This window comes from Mauremys reevesii, linkage group 6, assembly GCF_016161935.1.
Source record: "Mauremys reevesii isolate NIE-2019 linkage group 6, ASM1616193v1, whole genome shotgun sequence".
In the NCBI taxonomy this organism is placed as follows: domain Eukaryota; kingdom Metazoa; phylum Chordata; order Testudines; family Geoemydidae; genus Mauremys; species Mauremys reevesii.
This window is the reverse complement of record NC_052628.1, coordinates 125406273-125430475: the sequence shown is the minus strand read 5'-3', so window position 1 is coordinate 125430475 and position 24203 is coordinate 125406273. Positions and strand designations below refer to the sequence as shown.

At 47.8% G+C, this 24203-nt stretch overlaps 1 long non-coding RNA gene across 1 annotated transcript; it reads right to left on the bottom strand.

The window, feature by feature from the left end:
- Positions 1-6594: 6594 nt before the first annotated feature.
- LOC120407663 lies at positions 6595-24172 on the bottom strand. Its single transcript, XR_005600168.1, has 4 exons — positions 23936-24172; positions 18299-18543; positions 9532-9671; positions 6595-8617 (listed from the first exon to the last, which is right to left on the bottom strand). It is a non-coding gene; the product is annotated as an uncharacterized LOC120407663 (long non-coding RNA).
- Between the last annotated feature and the right edge of the window lie 31 nt (positions 24173-24203).

Sequence of the window (24203 nt, the reverse complement as noted above, 5' to 3'; positions counted from 1 at the left end):
AATATCAGAGTTGGAAGGGACCTCAGGATGTTATCTAGTCCAACCCCCTGCTCAAAGCAGGACCAACCCCAACTAAATCATCCCAGCCATAGAATCATAATCTTATTTAACATTTTTATTACTGACCTTGGCACAAAAAGTAGGCGTGTGCTAATAAAATTTGCGGATGACACAGAGTTGCCCACATGCTCAGGGTCTAACTGATCACCATATTTGGGATCAGGAAGGAATTTCCCCCTGCGTCAGATTGGCAGAGACCTGGGGATTTTTTGCCTTCCTCTGGGGCACGGGTCACTTATAGCTTTAAACTAGTGTAAATTCTCTGCAACTTGAACTCTTTAAACCATGATTTGAGGACTTCAGTAACTCAGCCAGAGGTTAGGGGTCTATTACAGGGGGGGTGAGGTTCTGTGCAGGAGGTCAGCAAGATGATCACAATGGTCCCTTCTGCCTTTAGTTAGAGTAGCTGAGTAAGAATAGACATTACAATTTTAAACCTAACCAGTGTCCCTTAAGTGACTTGCCACAAGATGTCAGAACATGTTAATATTAGAGGTGAGTGGGTCTAATATTTCTTTAAATTTCTTTTTTGATCTAGGAATTAGACACAGTGCACCTGTCAGATAATTTCTAAGTTATTATCTGCAAAAAAACCTAGAGTTTTCAGTTGCCTAAGTAGCCCCTGGAATCATGGTTAAAGTTCCACCCGCCCCCAATCTGAAATGGCACCCCTGCAGGCAGGCATGAAATTTGCCACCCTCCCATCCCCACGCACGGCCCTGACTGGAGCCGCCCCTCAAATATAGAAGTCAAACTACGCCTATGGTGTTCTTGTGAAAGCGAGAGATGGGATCTTTCCAAACAACTCAGCTTTGGCCTAAATCTGCCCCCACTGCAGTCAGTGGGAGTTTTGCCATTGACTTCACTGGGAACAGAGTTAGACCAAGACTGGTGAAATTGATCCTTTTTCTCTGACTTGCTGATTCCCTCTAGTTACTATCTGCAAAAATGACATTAGGTGAGTAACATGCTCTTTGAGAGCAGCAGTGCTCAATGTTTCCCCAGGTAGAATGGTCAGATTCAATCCAGATTAGCCCACACAAAAGACACATTTATTTTAAATTACGGTAGGAAAAAAGCTTGTGTAAATTCACTGCAGAGTTACGAGGCAAAGCTTACTGCACCCAGTCAAACTCTTCAAGAAACAGCAGAGTCCATTCCCGTTGTTGGCTATGTGGCGATAACCCCCATTGACTCTTGCCAGGTTGCACTCCTGGGACTGAGAATATAATTGGCCTCATGTGATCACATCCTCAGTTGGTGTAAATCAGATGAGTGCTATAGACTTCCCTGGAGCTGGGCTGATTTACTCCAACTGAAGTCTACAGAGCTACTGTGGTCTGTGTTCCAGGCCTGAATCTGGTTTGTATTGGCTTGTCTGCTCCTTGAGTGGATGGACTCTCTCCCTCTCGCTGCCCTGTAGATAATGCAGCGTGTCTCCCTGCTGAAAGCCTTGTCTAGTCATAGTCTGCTGCAATTCTGCTTCGCAGACTGGCATACAGCCAGGGCAACATCTCATTCACCTATGTATAAATCAGCATCTATAGAGACGCGTTGGCTCACTGGCTTACACCCATCAAATGTATCCGTCTCCTTGTGTAAGATCCCCATTACACAAAGAAGTGATTATATTCATCATCTCTTGGAGTCTCTAAAAATAGTAGGGGTGAAATTCTGGCCCTATTCACATCAGTAGGGCCAGGATTCCACCCAGGACATCTTTTTAAAAGACACTGGGCTTGATTCCGTAGCAGAGAAGAAAAATTCCCACTGCAGGAATCACTGGGGGGAATTCTCTGGCTTGTACTAAGCAGAAGATCAGATTAGATGGTCTTAATGGTCTTCTAGCCTTAAGTAGAGCGATCATAATATACATAGATGTTATTGGAGCCACAAAAAATGTACTTGGAAGTGTTTGAGAGCCATAGGGATGGTCCAGACAGAACAGAGAGTCAGCTCAGCCACAGCTGCTGCACAGCTGGCAGGAGAGGTGGGGGAGTGCTGGGCCAGAAGAAGGAGTGGGAAGGAAGAAGCTAGTTAGGAAAGCTGGGGAAGCACAAGTGGGATGGAGCCGGATGCGAGATTCCATTGGGGAGTTGGATTTGGATTGCGAGCCCATGGCCATTATCTTTAAAAAAAAAAATCGAAAAAAATCGGGAAAAAGGGGAAAGAAAAAAAAAGAAAAAAAATCCAAGGAAAAAAAAGGACAGGAAGAAGGAAAGAAGAGGAGTCCACCAGTGGAACAGGTCTCACCTCAGTCCCTGGAAAAATCATGGATCATCAAATCAATCCTGGGAAAGATCAAGGAGGTGAAGGGGAACAGATTCAGTGGAGTCAGCATCACTGCAGTCCCAATGAGCTAACTGACCTGCTATAACTGGATGTGTTGACATGAACTGTGGGATACTAGGAAAGCTTAGTGGATTTACATTTACTGGCTTTCAGCAAGTTTTTGAACAATCTCAAGTCCAAGAAGTCTGGAAAAGAAGTGGAACAGTAAGGTGGGAGTGATGGATGGGGTGGTGATCAATGCAGGGAAAGATGGGGTCGGGAGGTGGGTAGTGAGTAATGGTTCCATGTCTAGTTGGCAGTCGGGAGTCGGGGGGTTGGCGGCTGGGCCTTGGGGCGATGTTTTGTTCAATATCTCTGGACTGCACCTGGGGTTTGCAGATGACACTAAACTGGGAGGGAGGCAGATGACACTAAACTGGGAGAGGAGGGTAGGATAGGGAGGAGGGTAAATTAGGACTTGGAGGGAAAAAGATTAGAAGAATGATGACAAAGTTCAAAGGAACAAGTGCAGAGTCCAAGAGAAGAGTCGGAAGAATCAGACGGAAGAACCAGACTACCATGCACTGGGTACTGCAGCAGACTGCAGTTCTGCAGAGAAAGAAAGGAAAAAAAAAAAGGAATAAAAGTCAACAGTGTGCCCTATGAGTCAACAGTGTGCCCTTGTTTTTGGGTGCATGGCATTGGGGGTTGTATAGCAGGGATCAGCAGATCAAGGATGTGATCACTCTACACCCCCTACTCCCTCACCCTCATTCTGTGTCCAGCCCCACTTGGGGGCCCCAGAAACAAGGGATATGGAAGAAGAGAGAGAGTCCAGCGGAGACAAAATGCAAAAGGGATTAGGGGGCTGGAGCATGAGGAGGAGGAGAGGCTGGAGGAAGGAACTGGGAGAAGAGAGAAGAGAAGAAGAGAATGGGGGCTGCTTAGCTGAGCCTGACCTGAAGGAAGGGGGTGGGTTCCAGAGGATGGATCTAGACTTAGTGGAGAGAGAGAGACAGAACAGAACAAGTAAGTCTCCAAGTTGCAGAGGAGAGTTTTAGTAGGGGACTTGGAAAAACTTGTTCACTAGGAGGTGTGGAGAAGATGAATGGGGTTACCTAGGGAGGTAGTGGAATCCTTCCTTCTTTTTTTTTTTTTCAGCTTTGACAAGAAAAAAGCTGCTGGATGATTTTAGTTAGTTGGGTTTGGTCCTGCTTTGAGCAGGGGGTTGGACTAGATGACCTCCTGAGGTCCCTTCCAACCCTGAGATTCTATGGCTGGGGGTGTTTCTCCTCCATTCAATAACTGTGGGTATTTTGCAAATTCTGGCTTTTTCATTAATATTCACAATCGCCTGGTGGCCTCCCACCATTGTTCCCTGTAATAAGCCTGTTCACGCTCCCCTCTGCAAGCTATGTATTTAAAAATAATTGTTCACGTGACTCTGTTTAGCACAGTCAGTCATTTCTATGGGAATTTCACTCTGAGGCAGGGGTGAGCAAACTTTTTGGCCTGAGAGCCACATCGGGGTTGCAAAACTGTATGGAGGGCTGGGTGTAGTGTATTAAATTGCTCCCCGTACGAACGTGCTACTTATGGTTTACTACTTATGGCTGTTAGTCTTGGTTCTCTGAGCAGCATGGTAAGGGGGCGGGGAGCAGGGGGGTTGGATAAGGGGCATAGGTTCTCAGAGGGCAGTCAGTGGATGGGAAATGGGGGGTGGATAGGTGTGGGAGTCCCGGGGAGGCTGTCAGAGGGCGGGGGTGTGGATAGGGGTCAGGGCAGTGGGGGCTGGGCGCGGGGGGGTGGATAGGGGGTGGGGCCCCAAGGGGATGGTTAGGGGCGAGGGTCCCAGGAGGGGACAGTCAAGAGACAAAGAGCAGTGGGGGTTGGACGGGTTGGGGATTCTGAGGGGGGTTGGGAGGGGGCAGATACAGAGCGGGAGCCAGGCTGTTTGAGGAGGCACAGCCTTCCCTACCCGGGTGTAGTGTATTAAATTGCTCCCCGCAGGAATGTGCTGCCAGTCCTAGTGCTCTATAAGGGCTAGTCTACACTTACCTGCCGGGTCGACGCGGTGAGTTCGACTTCTCAGAGTTCGAACTATCGTGTCTAATCTGGACGCGATAGTTCGAACTCCCCGCACGCTCCGGTCGACTCCGGTACTCCTCCACTGCAAACGTCGGTGGCGGAGTCGACCTTGGAGCCGCGGACTTCAATCCCGCGGCGTCTGGACGGGTAAGTAGTTCCAACTAGGGTACTTCGAGTTCAGCTATGCTATTCACGTAGCTGAACTTGCGTACCCTAGTTCGACCCCCACCCTTAGTGTAGACCTGCCCTAAGTAGCATGTTCCTATGAAGAGCAATTTAATACACTACACCCTGGTGGCTCTCACAGCCGCGCTGCCCAGCAGGAGCTCCCAACCCCGCCACCCAGAGTGCTGGCGGCACAGTAAGCTGAGGCTGCGGGGGAGCGGGGACAGCAGGGGAGGGGCCGGGGGCTAGCATCCCCAGCCAGGAGCTCAAAGGCCTGGCAGGACGGTCCCGCGGGCCGGATGTGGCCTGTGGGCTGTAGTTTGCCCACCTCTGCTCTGAGGCCTTCTTGTAATTTGATTTTTGCCATGAAGGGCTTTAATATGGGCTTTATATTTTGACATAATGTCATGGGGTCTCCTCAGCCCTGACATGTTATATTATTACTATTTTTGCTTGGTGAGGCCCAGAGGAAAGTAAAATGTGAATGCCCAGATCCTGCCTCCACGTGTACATGTGAGGCTCTCGGTGCAGTCACATGTGGACATCACACAGCCCAGTGTGCTGTTTGACAACTCTAAGCCAGAATTTTCAAAAGAGCCCAGCTCCTACACAGACAACCAAAACAATGGGCAGATTTTCAAAAGCAGTCAGTGTCAACGTGCGTAGCTCTTTGGAGAGTCTGGTCACTTATTCTGGTGCCTAAGTGAGAACGAAGCCCTCTTGAAATTTCTGGCCCAGGCATGGAAAGGAACTGCTATTCCTGCAGTGCAGGAGAGTGAACTATAACTTCAGCGGCTGGAGGGAAGACTGAGAGGCTACCTCTCCCTTGCAGATGCTCAATATAAACTTCTGAGTACTCATGAAAAGGAGGTGCCACAGCAGTTGCAGTGTTGCCACTTTTGTGATTTTATTGAGTCTTTGGGCATCCAGTGTTTTTTGCTTAAAGCCCCAGATTTTGGAGTCATGTGATTATGTCTGGATCTGTTCCTTTTGTGGTTTCTTTTTTAAAAAATACATACATTTCTAGTTTTGCAGAGAGCGCCTTGAAAGTGTGTACCCTAAACTGGAAGGTGAATAAAGAACCCAAAATACATTATTTAAAATCCCATGATTTACTTAAGGGCCTGACTCTCGTGACTTTTGAGTGCTTGGGGTTGGCAATACTGCAGATCTATGCTCCCCCAAAACAGTACAAACTGTGGCCTCAGTTCAGGAAAGCACATAAATGTGTCCTTAAATCTATTCTTATTCAGGGCAACACTTATGCCTGTGTTTTAATCCCAGTGACTTCAATAGGATGTAAGCACATGCTTAAAGTTATGCACGGACTAGGTGCTTTCTTGAATTGAGGGCTATGTATTTTTAAAGCGTTGTAGCTCTGTGATGTGGGGAAAAGAACACCTTGCTGAGAATTCTTCGCAGACACTGCGGGTGGGGTTAGTGGGAAGGCTGAGGGGGTGACATTTCATGAGGCTTTACTAGTTAATCATTGTTTTAGTCCATGTATAACACTGTGCCATAAGAGTTCTTCTTTCCATGGATAGTGTTAATGAAAACAGTTCAAATAATCATTTTGGTCCTTTTAAAAGTAAGTGGCTGCCATACAAGCTGCAGTTTTCAGACTCGAACGGCCTATTTCTAAAACACTTAGGACTGTTTCTGATCTCATTCATGCTGGTTGTACACTAGTAGAATTCTACTGGTTTTAACTGCTTCACTGCTGATTTGCACCCAGTGTAAGAGGGAGAAGAATCCAGTCCCAAGAATGAAGAAAATATCAATCCATTTATATTTTTTTGGTCGGGGGGAACCTAATGTTGAACTAGAATGCCCCCAAAGGCCTGGCATTTTTGTTTAGCAGCGCTCAGAGCAATGTGAAGCATAGGACATATTACAAGCTCTGTGAGCCAATGACCTTCTAACCTCCAGTTATACACCTTCACCCTTCATTGCCTCAAGGGAAAGGGAAAAGCTTGTCATGGCACATTAGCGTGAAAGCTGTGCATGCAAGTGGCTCCAGGGAGAATTACAACCATGGAGCTTTCTTTACAAAGTAGCCCTTGAAATAGCTCTCTGGGAGGAGAGAGTTAGAACTCTTCTCTTATGACAAAAGGGAAATAAGGTATTGATGTGATTTTTTTTCTCTCTGAGGCATTTCGGGCTAGATTCACCCACGCTGCCTCCTAGAGGTGGCAGTTATGGCGGCCTGCTAGTGCCAACATGTGCCCTGCAGGATTCACCTCATAGGAGGGCATGTGCTATTGCCTTCCTGGACCCCCCTGCTGAGGTTTAAGCTCCTTTTGCTGGGGGCGGTGGCTCAGGGTGTGCACTGAGGGCCTGACCCAAGTCTACTGAAGTCAGTGGAAAGACCATGACTGACTCAGTGGGCTTTGGATCAAGACCTAAGGCCCTAATTCAGCAAAGCATGTGCTGAAGTCCCGTTTGCTTTGCATATACATTACCCCCTTCTGTAGTAGTGCTGGTGGGACCTATGCATGAGCGTAAGAGCTGAGTCAACACATCCCTTGGCCACACTGCCTGTGGCCCTGCATGGCCAGCACCACCTGCTTTTCTGGGTCTGTGCTGGGTCCCTATTGCCCCCTCAGATCCAGTTGAGGGGAGACTGTAGCCAGTTCCCAGTGCTGCCCTCTGTAAGGATAAGGGGCTTTTTCCAGGGATGATGCTGGAAGGAATTGGCCTGGACTCCGGGCTGAATCTGAGCCCCCTTCAAAGCACTGTAGAGAGGATGTCTGAAACTGCACATGCACTTTCTGAAAGTCTGTAGTGAGACAAAGCTGTAGACGGCGTCTGAGAAATCCCCTGTTTTGGTGACAATCCAAATTGGCCAGGGTGTATGAAATCTGTGTATGCTCGTCTGTGACTGCCCCTATTCCTGACAACATGGGGAATGGTGAACACTACAGACAGTTTCTCCAGCTCTTCCTAGCACCTGGTTTGGATGCGGCAGGTATTCTTGGAAATGGCCCAGCTCTCAAACCAGTCTTGGAGAAGAAGCATGTGCAGTCTTGGGACTCACCACTCTAGGAAGGATGTTAGGAGTATGAATATATGAAAATGCAAGGAAGGGTAACTGGAATGGGGACTGGACTGGAGGGTAGGGAGCTAACTTTTAGAAGGCTAAGAGCATGCATGATCAAAGCAGTGATATCCTGCCAGTAACTTAACACATGGCTCCTGCAAAAAATGTTCCTCTTTTGTGATAAACTCCACATAGCAGGAGTGGATGTGCTGCAGAGGGGAGTGAAGCTTTGTGGTATGTGTCCCTTGCTTTCCCCATTTAAACAAAACCGCTTGCTCATAACCATAACCCAGGAATGAGGCAACTCTACTAGGCAGTCCTCAACCATCAGTTTTTAGTGCAATGAAAATGTCTTTGTCTTTGGCTTAACTCTTCTTTTCAGCCCCAGTTCAACAAGATACCTACGCATGTGCCTAACTTTAAGCTTGTGAACAGCTCTTCATGGACAGAGGAGCCCTGCTGTGCACCCCGAAGGCTGCTAAACTCGGGCAGTTATGCACATGGGAAGGAATCAAGTTCAAAAGTCCACAGGCCCTAATGGAAAAGCCCTGCTGGCTGCCCTCTATTTATCCCATAGCACCTCAGCTGAGGTGCCCCTCTGACCTTAGCTATGGCAGTATGCCATGTCTTTGGGCCAAATCCTGCCAGGAGCTGAGCCCTCTCAATGGTCATTCAACTCACAGGCTCATACGTTGGGAGGTCCCAGGCCATTTAGGGCTTTATATAACAAAAATGACGTCCTGGGAGAGTTCATGCATCACAGTTAGCAAATGACAGCTAAGAGAGTCAGGAGAGAGCCCTTAAAACTGAGCGGCTATTGGAATGTGTGTCTGGAATCCGGGAGCGTATCCATGCAGTGGTGCATCTTGTTTTAATTGCTTTCTTTGTTCACCGAGATCTGAGCTTCCTTTGCTGGCGTCTCTATCTTGTTGCCTTCTCTGTGATATAACAGGCCAGACTGTCAGGGGGCCTTCCCGGTGCAGGAATGGGGATCTGGGAATGGAATTACAAAGGGGGGTTTCGGCCAAAAAGACAAAATTCATCACAATAAACACCCATGTCTGGAGACTAACAGGCTTTCAGGGGCACCTGTGTTCGAAATGCTGGAGCGGATCCTCAGCTGCTGTAAACTGGCTTAGGTCCCTTGAAGTCAACAGCGTGACACTGATTTACACCAGCTGAGGATGTGGCCCATTATTCTCAGGAATTAGGAAAAACGTGTCACAAATGTCCTGAAGCTAAGGGGGAATAAATAGCAACAGCTACTGAGACTAGTGAGAGTAGCAAGTGAAACAGAATAGCTTCCTCTAATCAGTGCCAACAATAAGTACATTGTAGAGAGATCCTCCAAAGCACTAGGGACTTGCTTCCCCTCTCTGTCACACCTCCATAAATCAGGAGTACAGTAACTCCGCTGAAGTCAGAGGGAGACTGGTGTAATGTGCAGGGGCGGCTCTAGCCATTTCGCCGCCCCAAGCAGGGCGGCACGCCGCGGGGGGGGGGGGGCGCTCTGCAGGTCGCTGGTCCCGCGGCTCCGGTGGACCTCCCGCAGGCACGCCTGCAGATGCTCCACCAAAGCCACGGGACCAGCGGACCCTCCGCAGGCACGTCTGCGGGAGGTCCACTGGAGCCGCCTGCCGCCCTCCCGGCGACCGGCAGAGCGCTCCCTGCGGCATGCCTCCCCAAGCATGCGCTTGGCGTGCTGGGGCCTGGAGCCGCCCCTGGTAATGTGAGAGGAGAATAGGCCGTAGAAATCTAGGCCTGGATTCTCAGTCGCACTAAGGCCCCTTTGCTCTGTTCTGGCAGCTCAAAAGGAGCCTTAACATGAGCCTATAAGCAGTGTCAAGGGGCCTTTGCATACATGAGATTCAGGTCCCTAGTGCCTGAGGGAACTGGACTCTTCTCACCTTGGAAATTGTTTCTTTAACCCGGACATGCCAGCATACGGCCAGAAGGACCTCAGCGTGAATGCTCTGCTCACCACAGAGCGACGGATGGCTTTTCTCTTTCCAGCCTTCCTCTCGTCCCTGTTGCTCCATGGAAAAACCTATCAAACGAACAGGAGAAATTGACAAAGGCCCAGATCCTGCAAACACATCCCCTGGAGCTCTGTGTAGGGGCAAGGATGCAGCTGGGCCCATCTGATTACACGTTTGGGGCCTGACTACAAACAAACTGCTGCTGAATGCACGAAGTAAATTTTTAAAAAAGAGAAGGGGATTTTCCCTCCAATCTGTTCCTGCTCTATCGACTGGTTATTCCTAGAAACAATTTCTGAAACCGAAGACATGCCCCTTTAGGCCCCTGCAGCTGTAGAACTTCGTTTCTGCTTCCAGACTGGAACATGTACAGTTACAACAGCTAACAAAATCTCTGATCATGCACCAATTAACCTGAAGGCTTCCTGTTCATTTAAATGCATAACAGGAAGCGGTGTCTGTGCTGCATTCTGCTCAGTAGTGGACATTTATTAGCATTTGTTATTAGAGGTCAACAGATTTAGACTGACATCAGGACCCAGGGGACTCGTGTATTAAGTGCACAAGCCAGGTACTGAGCTGAATGGCTGACCTTAGCCTAGGTAATGCTCTTGAGGGTTTCCAGAAAGCTCCCTAAAGTCACTTGCTGCCTCCTGATGAAAGATGGAGCTCACAGAAGCTGCTTGTTAAGAGCTACTATTACTGACAGCTCCTGGGAGCAACCCAGACAGATGGAAACCTTAAGAGCAGTCATTACAATTAAAGGAGGCCAGCAAGCGTTGCTGTTCCTGTTTAAACTGCTGCAGATGCTTTGATTAGACCTTTGTGACTCGGCATTCCTGCTGAACTGTTCCTTCCCATTTCCATCAATGCTTTTAGGGTTTTCCTCCAGGCCAGACCTGGAGCTGCAATTGCTTAGTCGTTTTCGGGATTTGGCCTCACTTCCATACGGTCACCACATAAATCACAACAGAAGAAAATCGTCCTCCCGTCTTCCTTTTCACTCCTCTATCCCCTTCGTGGTATGGATGTATGAAGCCAGAGACTATGGGCCAGATCCAAAATCCATTGAAATCAGACCCTGGATTGACTCGGGTGGGCCTAAATCTATCTTTAAGCAGTCGGTCAAACCCTCTGTACAGGTACATTGAATGTAACCCATGTTAAACCAGTGTGGGTCTTTGGCTCCCTCTAGTGGCTACACTCAGTGAGAGGTTTGAGTCCACTTCTGCCTTTAAGCTCATGGATCTGGATTTTTGGATCAAGCAGTAGACTCATCATGTTCCCGGGTTCAGTCTCTCCAGAGAGCCTGTCCAGGGTGTCATTACAAGCTATGGGGACTAGAGATGCTGTGGATATCTGAGTCACAGGACACGCTTCCACAGCCAGCGTGTACGCATGACCCATATTAACCCAGTGTCGCTCTTCATCCTCTAGGTTATGCAGGAGCGTTTCTGAAAGATACAGCTGGTGGTGGAACAGGTGCCTGTTCCGTAGGGGCTAGGGGGCAAACCCCACCCGTGAAAGGATTTTCAGGAAATCTTGTCAGCGGAAACTCTCCGTGGTTTCCTCTCCCCCAGGCCCTCCTGCATGTTTGGGTGCTCTGGCTCCATATGAAGCTTGACCGAAGAGCTGTGCATGCAGCCATGTGGAGAAACAGCTGCTGGAGCTGTCTTTTCCCTGCTACCCAATAATACCCATATTCTGAGTTGCCTCTCCACCTGCCACTGGAATTTCAAGCCATTGCTGAGATTGAGGTGACTTAAATCAACTGACCATAGTCTGCAGTGATCCAGCCACACTGCCCCCAAGGCTGCTCCAACTATGGACCTGGTGCCTCAATGCTCCAATGCCTAACTGGAGCAAGGCTGAAACAACCTGGCTAGGCAGCTTGTGTGGCTATCAAGAAATCCTCCCCAAACCCGCACTCCAGGGATAGGTTCACCAAAAGTACAGCCTGACTGCCAACACCTTCATCTCCCAGCCCTGAAGAAGAGCTCTGTGTGGCTCGAAAGCTCGTCTCTCTCACCAACAGAAGTTAGTCCAGTAAAAGATATTACCTCACCCACCTTGTCTCTCCAACCCCTTCATTAGAACTGACAGTACTGCTGCTTTAAACACCCCATCTGCTTGAATGCCTTGCAGACTAGCCAACGTCCCATTTCCCTTTGCCCTCTTGTAGGTGGTATGAACAGTGTCTTCCTTAGAGGCTCTTCAGGAAAGTGTCCTGTACCCTTAACGCAGTGTTAAGTGCAAAGAGTTGTACAGTATTTGGGCTCGTAATCAATGTTAGGGGTTTTTTAAAGCACTTTGTTCTGTTCTTAAAGTTTCAGAAGTACTAAAGGGGGTTGCAGGGAGAGCTGTATGAGAGAGAACTGTGTGTGCACATACAGAGATAGGACACCAGATATGTTAGCATTGCTCATAAGTTAATAGGTTCAATAAAGCTGTTGCTAGGCCGTGCATGTAGCTTCCTGAGGCTAGCTCTTAAGATGCCGCAGTGTTGCCCACTCTCATGATTTTATTACAAGTCTCACAATATTTGCTTCTTTCATCCAAGCCCCAGCTCCTGGAGCCATGTGATCCTGTGAGAATCTTGGGGTTTGGTTTTAAAAAAGCAAAGGAAGTTCCTAGCCCCTGCTGGTGCAGAGGAAGAGCTTGGAAACCTGACCCCTAAAAGCTCCAGTACCAGACGGTGAATAAAATGAACCTCTCCTTTCTTAAAATCTCATTGTTTTTCAAGCAGTCTTGTGATTTTGGGGGTCCTGCCTTCCGACGGAGAGAGTGACACAGGCCGGGGAGCTGGAACAATGTGTATAGTGGGGGTGCTGAGAGCCATTGAACCAAACTGTAAACCCTGCATTCGATGGAAACCATTTCAAGCCAGAGGGTGAGGCAGCACCCCTAGTTCCAGCACCGATGGACACATGTGGCATCAGAAGCAAAAAAAATTGTCCTGCTTTAATTCTTTGGTGCGGCTGACCAGGGGCGTTTGGCAGTGGCTGCAAGCAACTTCCCACTCCCTTCTGCAGCCAGCTCTTAACAGTGGCCACTCACACCCCATCGCCCTGCTTGATGCTCAGCGCCTGAGGAGGGACGACTTGGCTGTGTCTTAGATTTCAAAAGCCTCTTTGAGCCCAGGCAATATTCAAAGGTACATTTTAAAAACTAAACCAAAGCTTTCCATGCTTCAGAAACGGCTTCAAGGGCTTTGTGTTTAGAGGCGTGACAGCCACAACAGCAGCAATTGCAAAATCCCTGCCAACCTACCCCTGGGAGTGCTGCACTTTCCATGGGACATTGCTGCTGCTGAGGCTGCCCAAAAGCAAAGGAGTACGTTTATTTGCAGTGGATGCACCGGTCTCCTCCTGTGTGCAACATCTGTGAATGATCAGCATCAGAATTCAGTCTGATTTCTGGATAGCTAACAAATCCAAGTTGAAACATCTGTGTGTCAGACATGCATCGCCGCTGATCCATCTACAAAACACATCATCCGCCAGTTGATTGACTTAGGGTGTGTTGTGTGGGATATCCAGTAGGAAAAGAGAAATTCCACAGCACAGTTACGGAGGGGTTTTTCCCCTCCTCCTCTTGCTTGGCTCTTTTTAGTTCCTCTCTTCATGTTTCTGCTGCTTATTTTTCTTGCATGCTGTGGCTATGGTGTTGAATATGGGTAAGAGAATAAGAGCAGACACAATTGCACAAAGGGGGGGGGGAATTCACATGCCTAATTTGTGTGTGCAATTACCATGATTGTGAGTGCAAATTGGATAATCGTGAAATGACACCAGGAATGGATTTGGCCCATTGGCAGGAATACTGTAAAAAATAAGAGACTAAGGGATGTCTGCATTTGAGGTGGGAGGCGTGATTCCTAGTCCTCCTAGATGTATCCACACTAGCACCAAAAACTAGCAGTGTCTGCGGCAGCTTGGGTTAGTCACCTGAGCGCATATCTGGGGGTCAGGCAGAATTGTACCAGAATTGGGGTGACTAGCCCAATTGGCTGCCTGTGCTGCATCAGACACACTGCTAGTTTTAGGGGCTAGCTTGAGCAGGGCTGAGGCAGGTATGTCTACATGAGCTGGGATTCACACCACCCAGCCCAAATACAGATTACCTCAAAAGAGTACAAGGTGTCCCTCACACTGTATTTCATTTGAAGGTGAAACACGCTGAGCCCAGCTGAGATACTGTAGTCTGTTATTAAAGGCACACCACTGTGAAACAGCATCATGGGATTCAATATTCGTGGTAGTTCTTTGACTCTTGCTCACATTTGTTGGGCTCTCAGATGAAAGGTTGTTTTTTCTCCCTATACAGTGTTGCTAACTCTCGCGATTTTAATGCAAATCTTATGACACTTGGTGCATTCTTTAAAGCCAGGAGTCATGTGAATACATTAGACTCTCCGCTTTCATTTTTTTAAAAAAGTAAGTCTCTAGCTCTCCTGATTGTGGAGATAAGCTATAAATAATAACCCAAGTGTACCCCAAAGATTAAAAAGACAGAAGGTAGATCTAAAAAACTCAATGTGTTTTTTTTAATTTTCTGATTTTCATTATTTTTAAACCAATCTCATGATGTGGGGGGCCCCTGTTTCAAGATTTTTGAACACTGGGATTGGCAAGCCTGTAACTGTCAGTACTGCAAATTCAGCCTGGTCTCTGAGTTGGGCTCGGTTGTGTCTAGCTGGCATTTCGCCACCAGTAAGAAGGATTCTGCCATTAGAATTTAGTGAACAGTTCTGTTGGCGATACGTGAGAGAGGAAAGAACTCAAGTTCCCTCTCTGAGCTGATTGGTTCTGTGCTGCTATGGGGATTAGTAGAAACATGTTTTTTTGTCAGTTTTAGAGGCAGATGAGACTCTGAACACATACAGGGTTGAATAAGAAGGTATCAATTTTGCATAGTCACTTTCTGACCATAACTGCTGTTGCTAGCTAAGGGCTGGAGAATAGCTGGCTCGCTCTGAACTCCTGTTGAGCTGATCGTGTAGTACACTCCTCGTAGTGCCTGGGATTCAAACGGGGGCTTCTCTCTGGCAGCGAAGAGTATGTCTACTGCTAGGACTCCCCCAGTTCTGAGAGAGTGAGAGGACACAGTGGGCAACGAAGGGGCCATGTTAGAGAGTGTAGACCCTCCTGTCAGGCGCCCGGCCTGATCTTTGGCATGAGCACGGCAGTCACCCAGCACTGAGGCAGGCTTGCAGTTTGGTATATTTTACTGTCGGTGCTTCTTTCGCAAGATCAATGTCACGTGCAGTCTAGAAGAATTTAATCACACAGGATTGTGGCTTCCCATAAAAGGAAACAGTAAATGGACTCCTATATATTATAGAGGTAGGAGAAAGATTTTTTTTTTTTTTTTTAGGTAACACTCCCTAGTACTAAAAACTGAAGTGAGACTGGGGGAAAAATCAAATGACATTAGAAGCAGAACTGAATCTTAACAGGGTGCTTCTGAAAGGGTTCCGTGTGTCAACCCTACATTTGGGCCAGTTTGATGATCAGATTAGCAAATCTGTAGAACCCCATAAAGAAAAGCAGAGAAGTGAAGCTGCCCTTTCTTTGTGGTACTATCATACTAACACCTAGCTCCTCTAACATTTTCATTCACAGAGCTCAAAGCACTTTACACATTAGCCACATTTTACAGATGGGGAAACTGAGGCACAGAGAGCTGACGTCACCTAGGAAGCTAGTGGGAGAGCTAGGATTATAACTAAGGTCCCCTGAGTCCTAGGCCTGTACTCCCTCCACTAGCCCACACTGCCTCATAATAAGAATGCACTGAAGGTTGTTTCTGTGACCTCTGCAGGAACAAGGAGGAAATTCGAGCTTCTTGCGACAGGAAAGCACCCCCCAAAACATCTCCCTTTGTTTTGTTGTACGTTCTCTTTCCTTGAAGAGTTTGGTTGCTGTGTAGTAAAGATGAGATGGTTAAAGCATGTTTGGTGCTGGTTTCATAGAGCATGTATAACTGTGGATGAGGAGAACAACCAGAAAGCATTACAAATCATCTCAAATATTGAAAGCTTGTAGCAATTAGTTTATTTTATGCACAAAGATGAGACTTGGACAGCTTGTTCAAAACTGAATGATTCTGTATTGCAAATAAAATGCAAGTGGCATCAGAGTATGTTGCCATTGCATCTGGATGACTACATGATCTAATGCAAACAGAAGAAAGCCAAGAATCAACTTTGAAGGGGCACCTATAATTCCAGGATGTTAGACCATAAAACAGTTTTTAAGAACATGGCCATGAACTGACACAATTGATAATGTACAAAATAATAAATATGAGCTTGTTACCTAGGCCTCAGAAACAAGCACTTTTTTTTCCATTTGGAAACCTCAAACCAAGAAACAGGCCCTTAGTATTGAAAGATTTTCTCTCTCTGGATGTGTTTGCAGAAACACAACGTACAACTGAGTGAAAATGCTGCCCACTGCTTTGCGAATGTAGTACGAGAAGTCAGCAGGTGTGGCACCAGGTGTGGTAGTGAAGCCATTCAGACCCTGTTGTTTCGGGAAGCCAACCTGACCTTTGTCAAAGCTTTTCAGATTTCTTTGAGCATGGAAGCAAATGGCAGGAATAGTCAGCCGTTACCAAAACACAGCTAGGAACAGGGACTATGGATGAAATAAAATCCAGAGGCAATGTTCCTCCCCGGTGTAATACAGCTGGAGTTACACCAAAGCTGAGTTTGGCTCCAGGTCTTTGCTCTTGTTGCTGTTTGGAGGAGCATGTATCAAATGCGAGACATTTCAGAAAGGCTCCATGTTTCACTGCCGAGTTAGCCCAGGTGAGTGGTACCCAGGTGTGAGCAGCAACACTGCAAAGCCCTGCCCGCATCATTGTGTCCTTGCTGGTGCTGCGCTCCCCAGGGGCATTGCTGGCGGTATGTTTGCGCGGCAGTAACCTGAGACGCTCTATAATTCTTTCCCAGTGAATTGTGGGAGAACTTGCCTGCCCAGCTGGGCATACAAGGGGAATTTTGGGAAGGCACTGGAGGACTATCAGCACTTGAGTGGTTCAGCCTGTGTCCTCACTGCAGACTGGGCGGGCCATCAGCCTGAATGAAAACTGAACCTGGGTTCTAGTTTACACCCCTAGTGGGGCCAGCTAGCCTGGGCTGAAAGCACCACTTAGTGCAGGTAAGAGGCTTTTGTGTGTGGCTGGGAGGACAGTTGGGGCCAACACCCAGGTAGGCGCCTGAGATAACTTTGCAGTGAAGTCATAGCTTCAGAGTCAGGACTGAGAATGTTAAAAACATTCCCTGCTTCAAGGCAAACTCTGGCTCCAAAGAACAACCATTCAGCTGGCCCATCAAAACTGTGCGGAGTGTGCAAAGGACTATGCCATGTTTGCCCTGGGTTTCATAAATGTACAACCTCTGCTTAAAGAAGCCTTTTCAGGAGGGGAGGTGAAGAGCTGCTGTGTCATCTCAGAAAGACTTTATAAGCTGTGGTTTTCTTAAATTCCTCTGGGAAAAGCCACAATAGAACAGAAAACATTCACAGGGCTCTGCCTGCCATGAGATCATTTCAACGCACAGTGTGTTGTGAAAAGCAAGGGGAGCTGGTACTGCTGCCATTAGATGTAGCTACAGGCACTGGGCTTGCTCTTTGTGGGAGAAATATGTTACAAAAGGGGCAATAAATTCAGCCGGCAAAATAGCCTTAACGTGGCCAGACTATTGAATGAAGTACTGGAGCTATTCTATGTGAAGTAAAGAGTTGTTTAAGTCAAACCCAATTGATGTAAGTTGCTGCTTTACTAAACTTTTTCCTTTTTGACTTAACCTAAACCAAAATAAGCCATTTTCAAACTGAAATAAGAGTTACGCTGGTTTGTCGTAATCCATGTAAGAGCACAGCTTTCCTTGAACTGGGGTGAGCCCAGACTTCACTGGTGGAATTGAGCAGGCAGTGATTTAGCCGTGTCCATTTTAAACAGGTAAGATGTGTTGTCTCTGTGCTGAACCTTAACATGAGATTACTGTTGAGGATCCTGGATATTTATTTCTATTGTATCTAATTAGAGTTGTCTTTGTCTTTATAACACTGAACCAGGAATTTTACAGGAGTGGCCATGTAGTAAATAAATGGAGAAAATGTTTTTGGGCAAATACTAAGTCGCTAAATAAATTTTCCTATCCCTATTCCTGTGCTTCAACATTGTGTTCCTACTCCGTCTGCTCGGGGAAGGCCCCTTGTCTGTCTGTCTGTTTGTACGGCAAAAAGCCTAACAGGGCCCCAATCTTGAACTCTTGGCTTTACAGTAATAAATAGTTAATAATGGCAATGGCTTGTTTTGATGAACCTCATTGGCCTCTTTGGTTTTAATGTTTTGCAATATACATCTGTTTATAGATACAGGGGGTAACATTATTGGAAACACCCGAGTTCCATTTTCAAAAGTGAATTAGGCGCCTAGAAGCCCAGGTCGTGTCAAAAGTCGGGTAGGACTTACGCTCTTAAGTCACTTAGGTGCTTTTGAAAAGGTTCCCCGCACTGTGTCATGGTATACTCCAGTTACAGACCCAGTGCATGCTCTGGTGGTTGGAGCAGAGGGCTGGGAGTCTGGAATTCTGGTTGTACTCCGGGCTCTACCACTGTGAGCCATTGCAATTCACAACCGCACTTTTTTTCTTCAGCTTCTCCCTCTCTGAAATCCTACCTACCTCCAAGGGGCTTTGTGAGGATCGATCAATTGACGTTTGCGAAGTGCTTTGAGATCACTGGACCAAAGGGCACTGTTTCAGGATGGGGAGGCACTGTCTGATCACTGGCAATGAAGGGTTTGTTCTCCTTAGTCTTCCCCTTCTCTTTGCATAGGTTCTCAGGGGAGGATAACCAGGCAGGTCTGGAGCCTGCAAGCCAGTCAGGTTCCACAGGAGGAAGGCAGGAAACTTCTAAGAGTATTTGGCTGGGGGAGAGAGAAGGAAAGGGTGGGTTAGAGCCAGGAGGACTTCACACTTTGTGGCAGGACATGACAACACATAATTGTAACTAATTGGAACTGTAGGGGGAATTTCAGGAGTCAGGGAATAATTACCATTAACACCCTGCCCGTTAGGCAAGGTTCCGTGGTGACTGCAATGACCACAAGTGACAGTAACCCAAACACCCATGACAAAATAAAACAAAGCAAGAGATAGGTATTTCTATGACCCCAGCTCCTTAGGAAAAAGTACACAATGACCTCAACTTTATGGAGGTATTTGATTTGTAATTTATGGAGACCCACTGGCATGCACCGTGAGGAAGTGAAATATCCTCCCTGCGTTTTGGGTTACAGTGGTTCTGCCTGCAGGCCATTTTTAGAACTGTCTGGAAGCTTGTTTTGTGCCAGCACCGGAAGAATGTGTCACTGCAAAAATGATCCCTGTCATGGTCTCCAGTACAGGCATATTAGCTAACTGTGATGAGTGAGTAGGCGGTTTTTCTTCTAGATGGTTTAACACAGACTAGAATCATTACCATCAAATTAACCCTTATGTTTCTTCTGTGACCATCTCAGAGAGCAGGGTTATCTCTTCCTGAGTTCCCTCTAAGTCAACATTTTCCATACTGTGATCCCCAGGATACAGCAGAGAAATGTTTTGGGGACATACCCCGCTCCATCCTAGCTCCACATCTAGCCATAAAGAAAGGGGAGTTGGTCCTGATCTTCCTGGACCTGTCTGTGATCCCCAGGTTGAGAGTCCATGCTTTAGGTCATTTAGTTAGGGTGGGTCAATTAGTTTGGCTGGGACAGTCCCCTTTCTCAGCTCTGTCCCGGCCATCCCTACTTATTCATCAAAACTGGGCATTTGTCCCAGCTGCAAGGCAGAGTGGAGATCAGTGGCTGCTGCCCCTGGCTCAGCCGAAGGCAGTGCTGAGAGGGGAAATTTGCTGCTGGTGGGCAGCACTGCCTTCAGAGCTGATCCCCTCGCCCCCCCAGGCAGCACAGAGCTTGGGGGTGTTAACCCCAGCCCCAGCCGCGGGCGGCATGGGACTCGGGAGGTCAGCCCCAGACATGGGCAGCGCAGGGATCAGCGGGTCAGCTGCAGGTGGCGTGGGGAGGACAGGTCTGGCAAGCCTTGTGCAGAAGGCAAAAGGGGGGGCAGCTCGGGCGAGTCCTTGGCCGTCCTGTTTTGAGTTTAAGAAATTTGTTCACCCTACCTTTAGTGATGTGTTTTGAAAGTGGGCATGTTAGATTTAAATTTCCTGCTGTGGCCGAGATTCAAGACTGCAAGCACCAGGTAGAGGGAAGACTAACGTATATACAAGCGAATGTATATAAGCTGCTTATTTACAGGCATAAAAACTATTTTAAAATACAATTACTGTAATGTGGTGATGACCGTAATGAGTACTGATTAAAAGTAAAGATTACTGCCAGAGTTCTGTATAGGGGAGTGTCACCGGGTGACTGCCCCAGCCAAACCTGGGCTATAATGCTTCCCAGCCTGAGAGGATGGGACTGAGGAGGGCCAGGCGATAGTTATAAGGCCCAGGTGTCCATTAAGAGGGCTGATAAAGCTTTGTTTGGAGAGTAGGGAGCAGGTAGGCTCTTGTGGAAGGCCCTAAGCCTGCAGAGGGTTGGGGACTACAGGGAACCCGGCCTGGGGTCCAGTGCTGTATCTCAGAGCAGGGAAGCATGCCAAGAAGAGAACCCAGCAGGGGCTAGGGTGACCCGATTACATGAACAAAATATCGGAACACATGCGGGGCAGGTCCGGAGCGCAGCCGAAGCAAAACAAAACAAAAAAGCCCAGAGCCAGAATATCGGGACAAATGGCGTCCCAGCCATACATCCGTCGGGATGCAGGACAAACAACTGACTATCAGGACGGTCCCAATTTTATCGGGACGTCTGGTCACCCTAGCAGGGGCTGAAACAGTACTCCAGGGGAGCCAGCGGGGGCCCAGAAAGACTCTCGAAGGTAGTCCAGAAAGGGCTGGGAACAGGGCCAGAGGGTAGATTGAAGAGAAGCCCAGGAGTGCAGAGGAGCCTTTTTATTTATTTGGGACTCTTTTGTTTGGATTTGTTACCCTGAAAGGGGGACTGAACTCAGAGTGACCCCGCCAGAGGGCTGTGCCCTGTGAACCCTGGGAGAGACAGAAAATCCTGGGGAGGAGGAAACTGAGGGAGGGGGTGTCTGTGGTGCCATGCTCAGCCAGCATGGGGCGCAATGGGCCAGCCACACCCCATAACAGGGGGTCTTTAGTGTAAATGAGAATTTACCCCAACAAGCTATTCACACAGTCAAACATATATGTAAAGCAGGAGATCTCTCCCTCCCTATCTGGTGTTTTCAATAAATAATACCATGATGTATCTTCCAAGCCTTGGCATTCAGCAAAGCAAACCACAAATGCTTCCCTGCTGTCTGAGGAGAAGAAACCAAAACGTTTCTTTTGTGTCTCTGGAAAAAGTGATCCAAACCAGTAATGTTCCCTGCTGTGGGAGATGATGATAGAAGATGCTAATCCTCAATATCCGTCAACAGCAGACTATGTTGTAGTTTTCCATGGCTTCGCCTTTTAAAAAGACTTCTGGTGTTGGGTGGCGTTATAAAGGCAGTTTGGTCATCACAAAGTAAAGGATTTTGGCACGTTTTATTAAATTCTGAGCAGTGATGAAGTGCTATTGTCCCTCTGAAACTCGTTGTTGGCTGCAGAATCCATGGAGTCATGGTGCGTTTTGGTAATGTAAGTGTTTCCCATATACTGGACTTGAATGCACTAGCTGCACAAATGACAATTCATTCCATTGCCATAAAAGTCTGGAGATGGACAGCATAATGCACGCTGCACACCGATCCCTCTTGTGTTGCCCTTGGATCATGTGTGAGGGTGGCAGAAATAGAGCAAAGCAAGGACAGAACCTGCAGGAGAGGAAATGCTCTTTAGCAGGATTTAAAATACTAACGCCCCTGTACTCTGTTGGCTGGTAGTCATCACAGAACCAGGAAATTAGAGACAGAAAAAACCTATTCTCTATCTGACAGTGCAAGATTGCCCCTTCCTTATCCTACATACAGAGTGTTAGCCAGTTGTTTTCAATGGCTTTTCCTCCGTGGCCCAACCGCCCTCTCTACGAGCCATCAGAGCTGGCCGAGTGTTACTAGCTTTCAAGGCCTGCATGTTACTAGCGCATGTTACTAGCGCATGTTACTAGCTTTCAAGGCCTGCATGTTTCCTGCAACGTCTACATGAGGTTCCAGCTTTGTTCTGTGATGCTGCTAGCTGACCAGCCGGCTACGGGAACCAGGAATGGGGGTAAGGATATGGCCCATAGTCTTTAATAAAGATCAGGCTGCTCAGCATGGTTCTTAGCCTGCCAATGTGGCCTGACTTCCATTAGACAGGAGGCAAAAAGGGAAAGTTAGAAGGAATAAAGGAGATGGGGACCTTTGGTTCATCTCTCAGGCATTGCTCAGGACAGTGATGTCCTCTTGCTCCATCTCCTTGTCTGCTCTGGCCAAAACATCACTAAGGACTGGAAGGGAGGGCTGCAGGTGTGATGGTAAATCCTTGCATTCCAGCTTCTGGTGGCAACCATTCTGGCAGTGCAGACGATGCCAGTTGTATAGTGAGGGCGATGCTGCATCCCACGCTGAGTAAGCTGCCAAGTGCTCCCCAGAGCAAAAGGGCTGGCCATCGTCTCCGGGCACCATTGCCCAATCAGAAGGCATTGCTAATGGGCCAGGATTGGACGCTTCCTCTCACCTGAGAAAACTGGGGTTGCTGCTCTGAATATTTTGTCACCCCATTAGTCCAAACACACTCACTTCACCCCATCCTGCTGAGTCCATTCTGAAGGGTCACAAGGCAGAGGCCCAGAGGAGGGAAGAGGGACGTTATTGGGTTAAATCAAAACATGAGATTAGGCGGGTGGTTAAAACAGAGCAGTGGAAACCCCAGGTAAAGCGTTAAGAGACAGTAAAGAGGAGCAGCATGGGGCTAAATACATAGATTGCAGGTAGGGTTTTCAAAAGCCCTGGGTGTGGGCCTAGCTCTGCTTTCATTGTGGGAGTTCTACCACCGCCTTTCGTGGGAGCAGAGCTAGGCCAGTGGGAGCTGTGCCATTGTCTTCAGTGAGAGCAGAGCTAGCCCGACTCCGAGTGCTTTCCAAAATCCCACCCAAAATTTCCTTCCCCACACCCGGGATTTGTTGGTATGTGGGCTGCTTAAGGCCTGACCCTGCAAAGCCACAGGCAGGTGAGGACCCCTCACCCAGGCAGGTAGTTTCATTGACTTCAATGGCATTAGTCATGGGCCTTGATAGCCAAACTCCTAGTGACCTCTAGACGTGATAGTTCGAACTCCGAACGCGCTCCCGTCGACTCCGGAATTCCACCACCGCGAACGGCGGTGGCGGAGTCGACGGGGGAGCCGCGGACTTCGATCCCGCGGCGTCTGGACAGGTAAGAAGTTCGAACTAAGGTAGTTCGACTTCAGCTACGCTATTCACGTAGCTGAAGTCGCGTACCTTAGTTCGACCCCCCCCCACCCTAGTGTAGACCAGGCCTAAGAGGAGGCTCAACCTTCTGTGTGAGTGAGGATTAACCACACTAGTAGTAATGGTAGGATCAGGCCTTTGACTGGGAGCTCTTCAGGGTGAAGGCCTATTTCCTTCGCTGTCTGTGAAGCAGCCTGCACACACTTGGGAGCTGCATCCGTAGTTGTTTACTACTACCAGTAATACTAGTTAAAGAGCCACATGCCTCCATTTTCAGGTGCTTATGCTATTTCAGAATAATCACCCTTTGCCTGTAATTTCTCCAGCATGTTCTCAGCCTAAAAGGGAGTGGGTCTGGGAAATTTGGTAAAATTCTACTTGGTCCTTTTAAAGTTATCCAAGGTTTTTATCCCACAAGTTAAAAAAAACCCCATCCGTTCAAAAGTATTTTCCTGTGGATAACTCAAACCTATAGTTTGAAACCTCCCACCATTATTGCATAGGTGGCCTCCAAGAAGAAAGGCCGTCAGTATGTTTGAATAAACTAAGTGTCCAAGTAGCATTTAGCATACTTGAAGATACCCTATTGCATCTGGTGATGGTTCCCTGCCGCTGTCAGGCGTAGAACTGCCTGCTTACCATCACAAAGTAGAAGCTGGATGGAACTGAGAGAGTTGGTCTTGTGGCCATAGGACAGGCAAACAGCAGATAAGCTTGCTGATAAATAGAACAATGCTGCCATGAATGGGGTGCCAGATCACCTTCATTTACACCCGTGAAGAGAGATCACAGGATGGCTCCTTGAAGAATAAATGGCTCCTCAAGAACTTCTCACTAAATCCTTTTACAGCTACTCAGCATTAATTACCCAGAGCTCTGGCTGGTTCCGTTTCCTTCTTCTTCTTCTTCTTCTTCTTCTTCTTCTTCTTCTCTTCTTGTTTCTTGTTGCGATCCAGAGTATCTGACTTACTGGAGGTAGGGATTGAGTTCAGTGGCACTGCTCCCCTGCTAAAAGCTAAGCATATGCTTACGTTCTTTGCTGGATCAGAGCATAAAATTATTCCGTCCCTGGGAGCTCATTTATTTTAAAGATATCATTGATGATGCAACAGCTTGGTTTATGTCATCAACTTGCA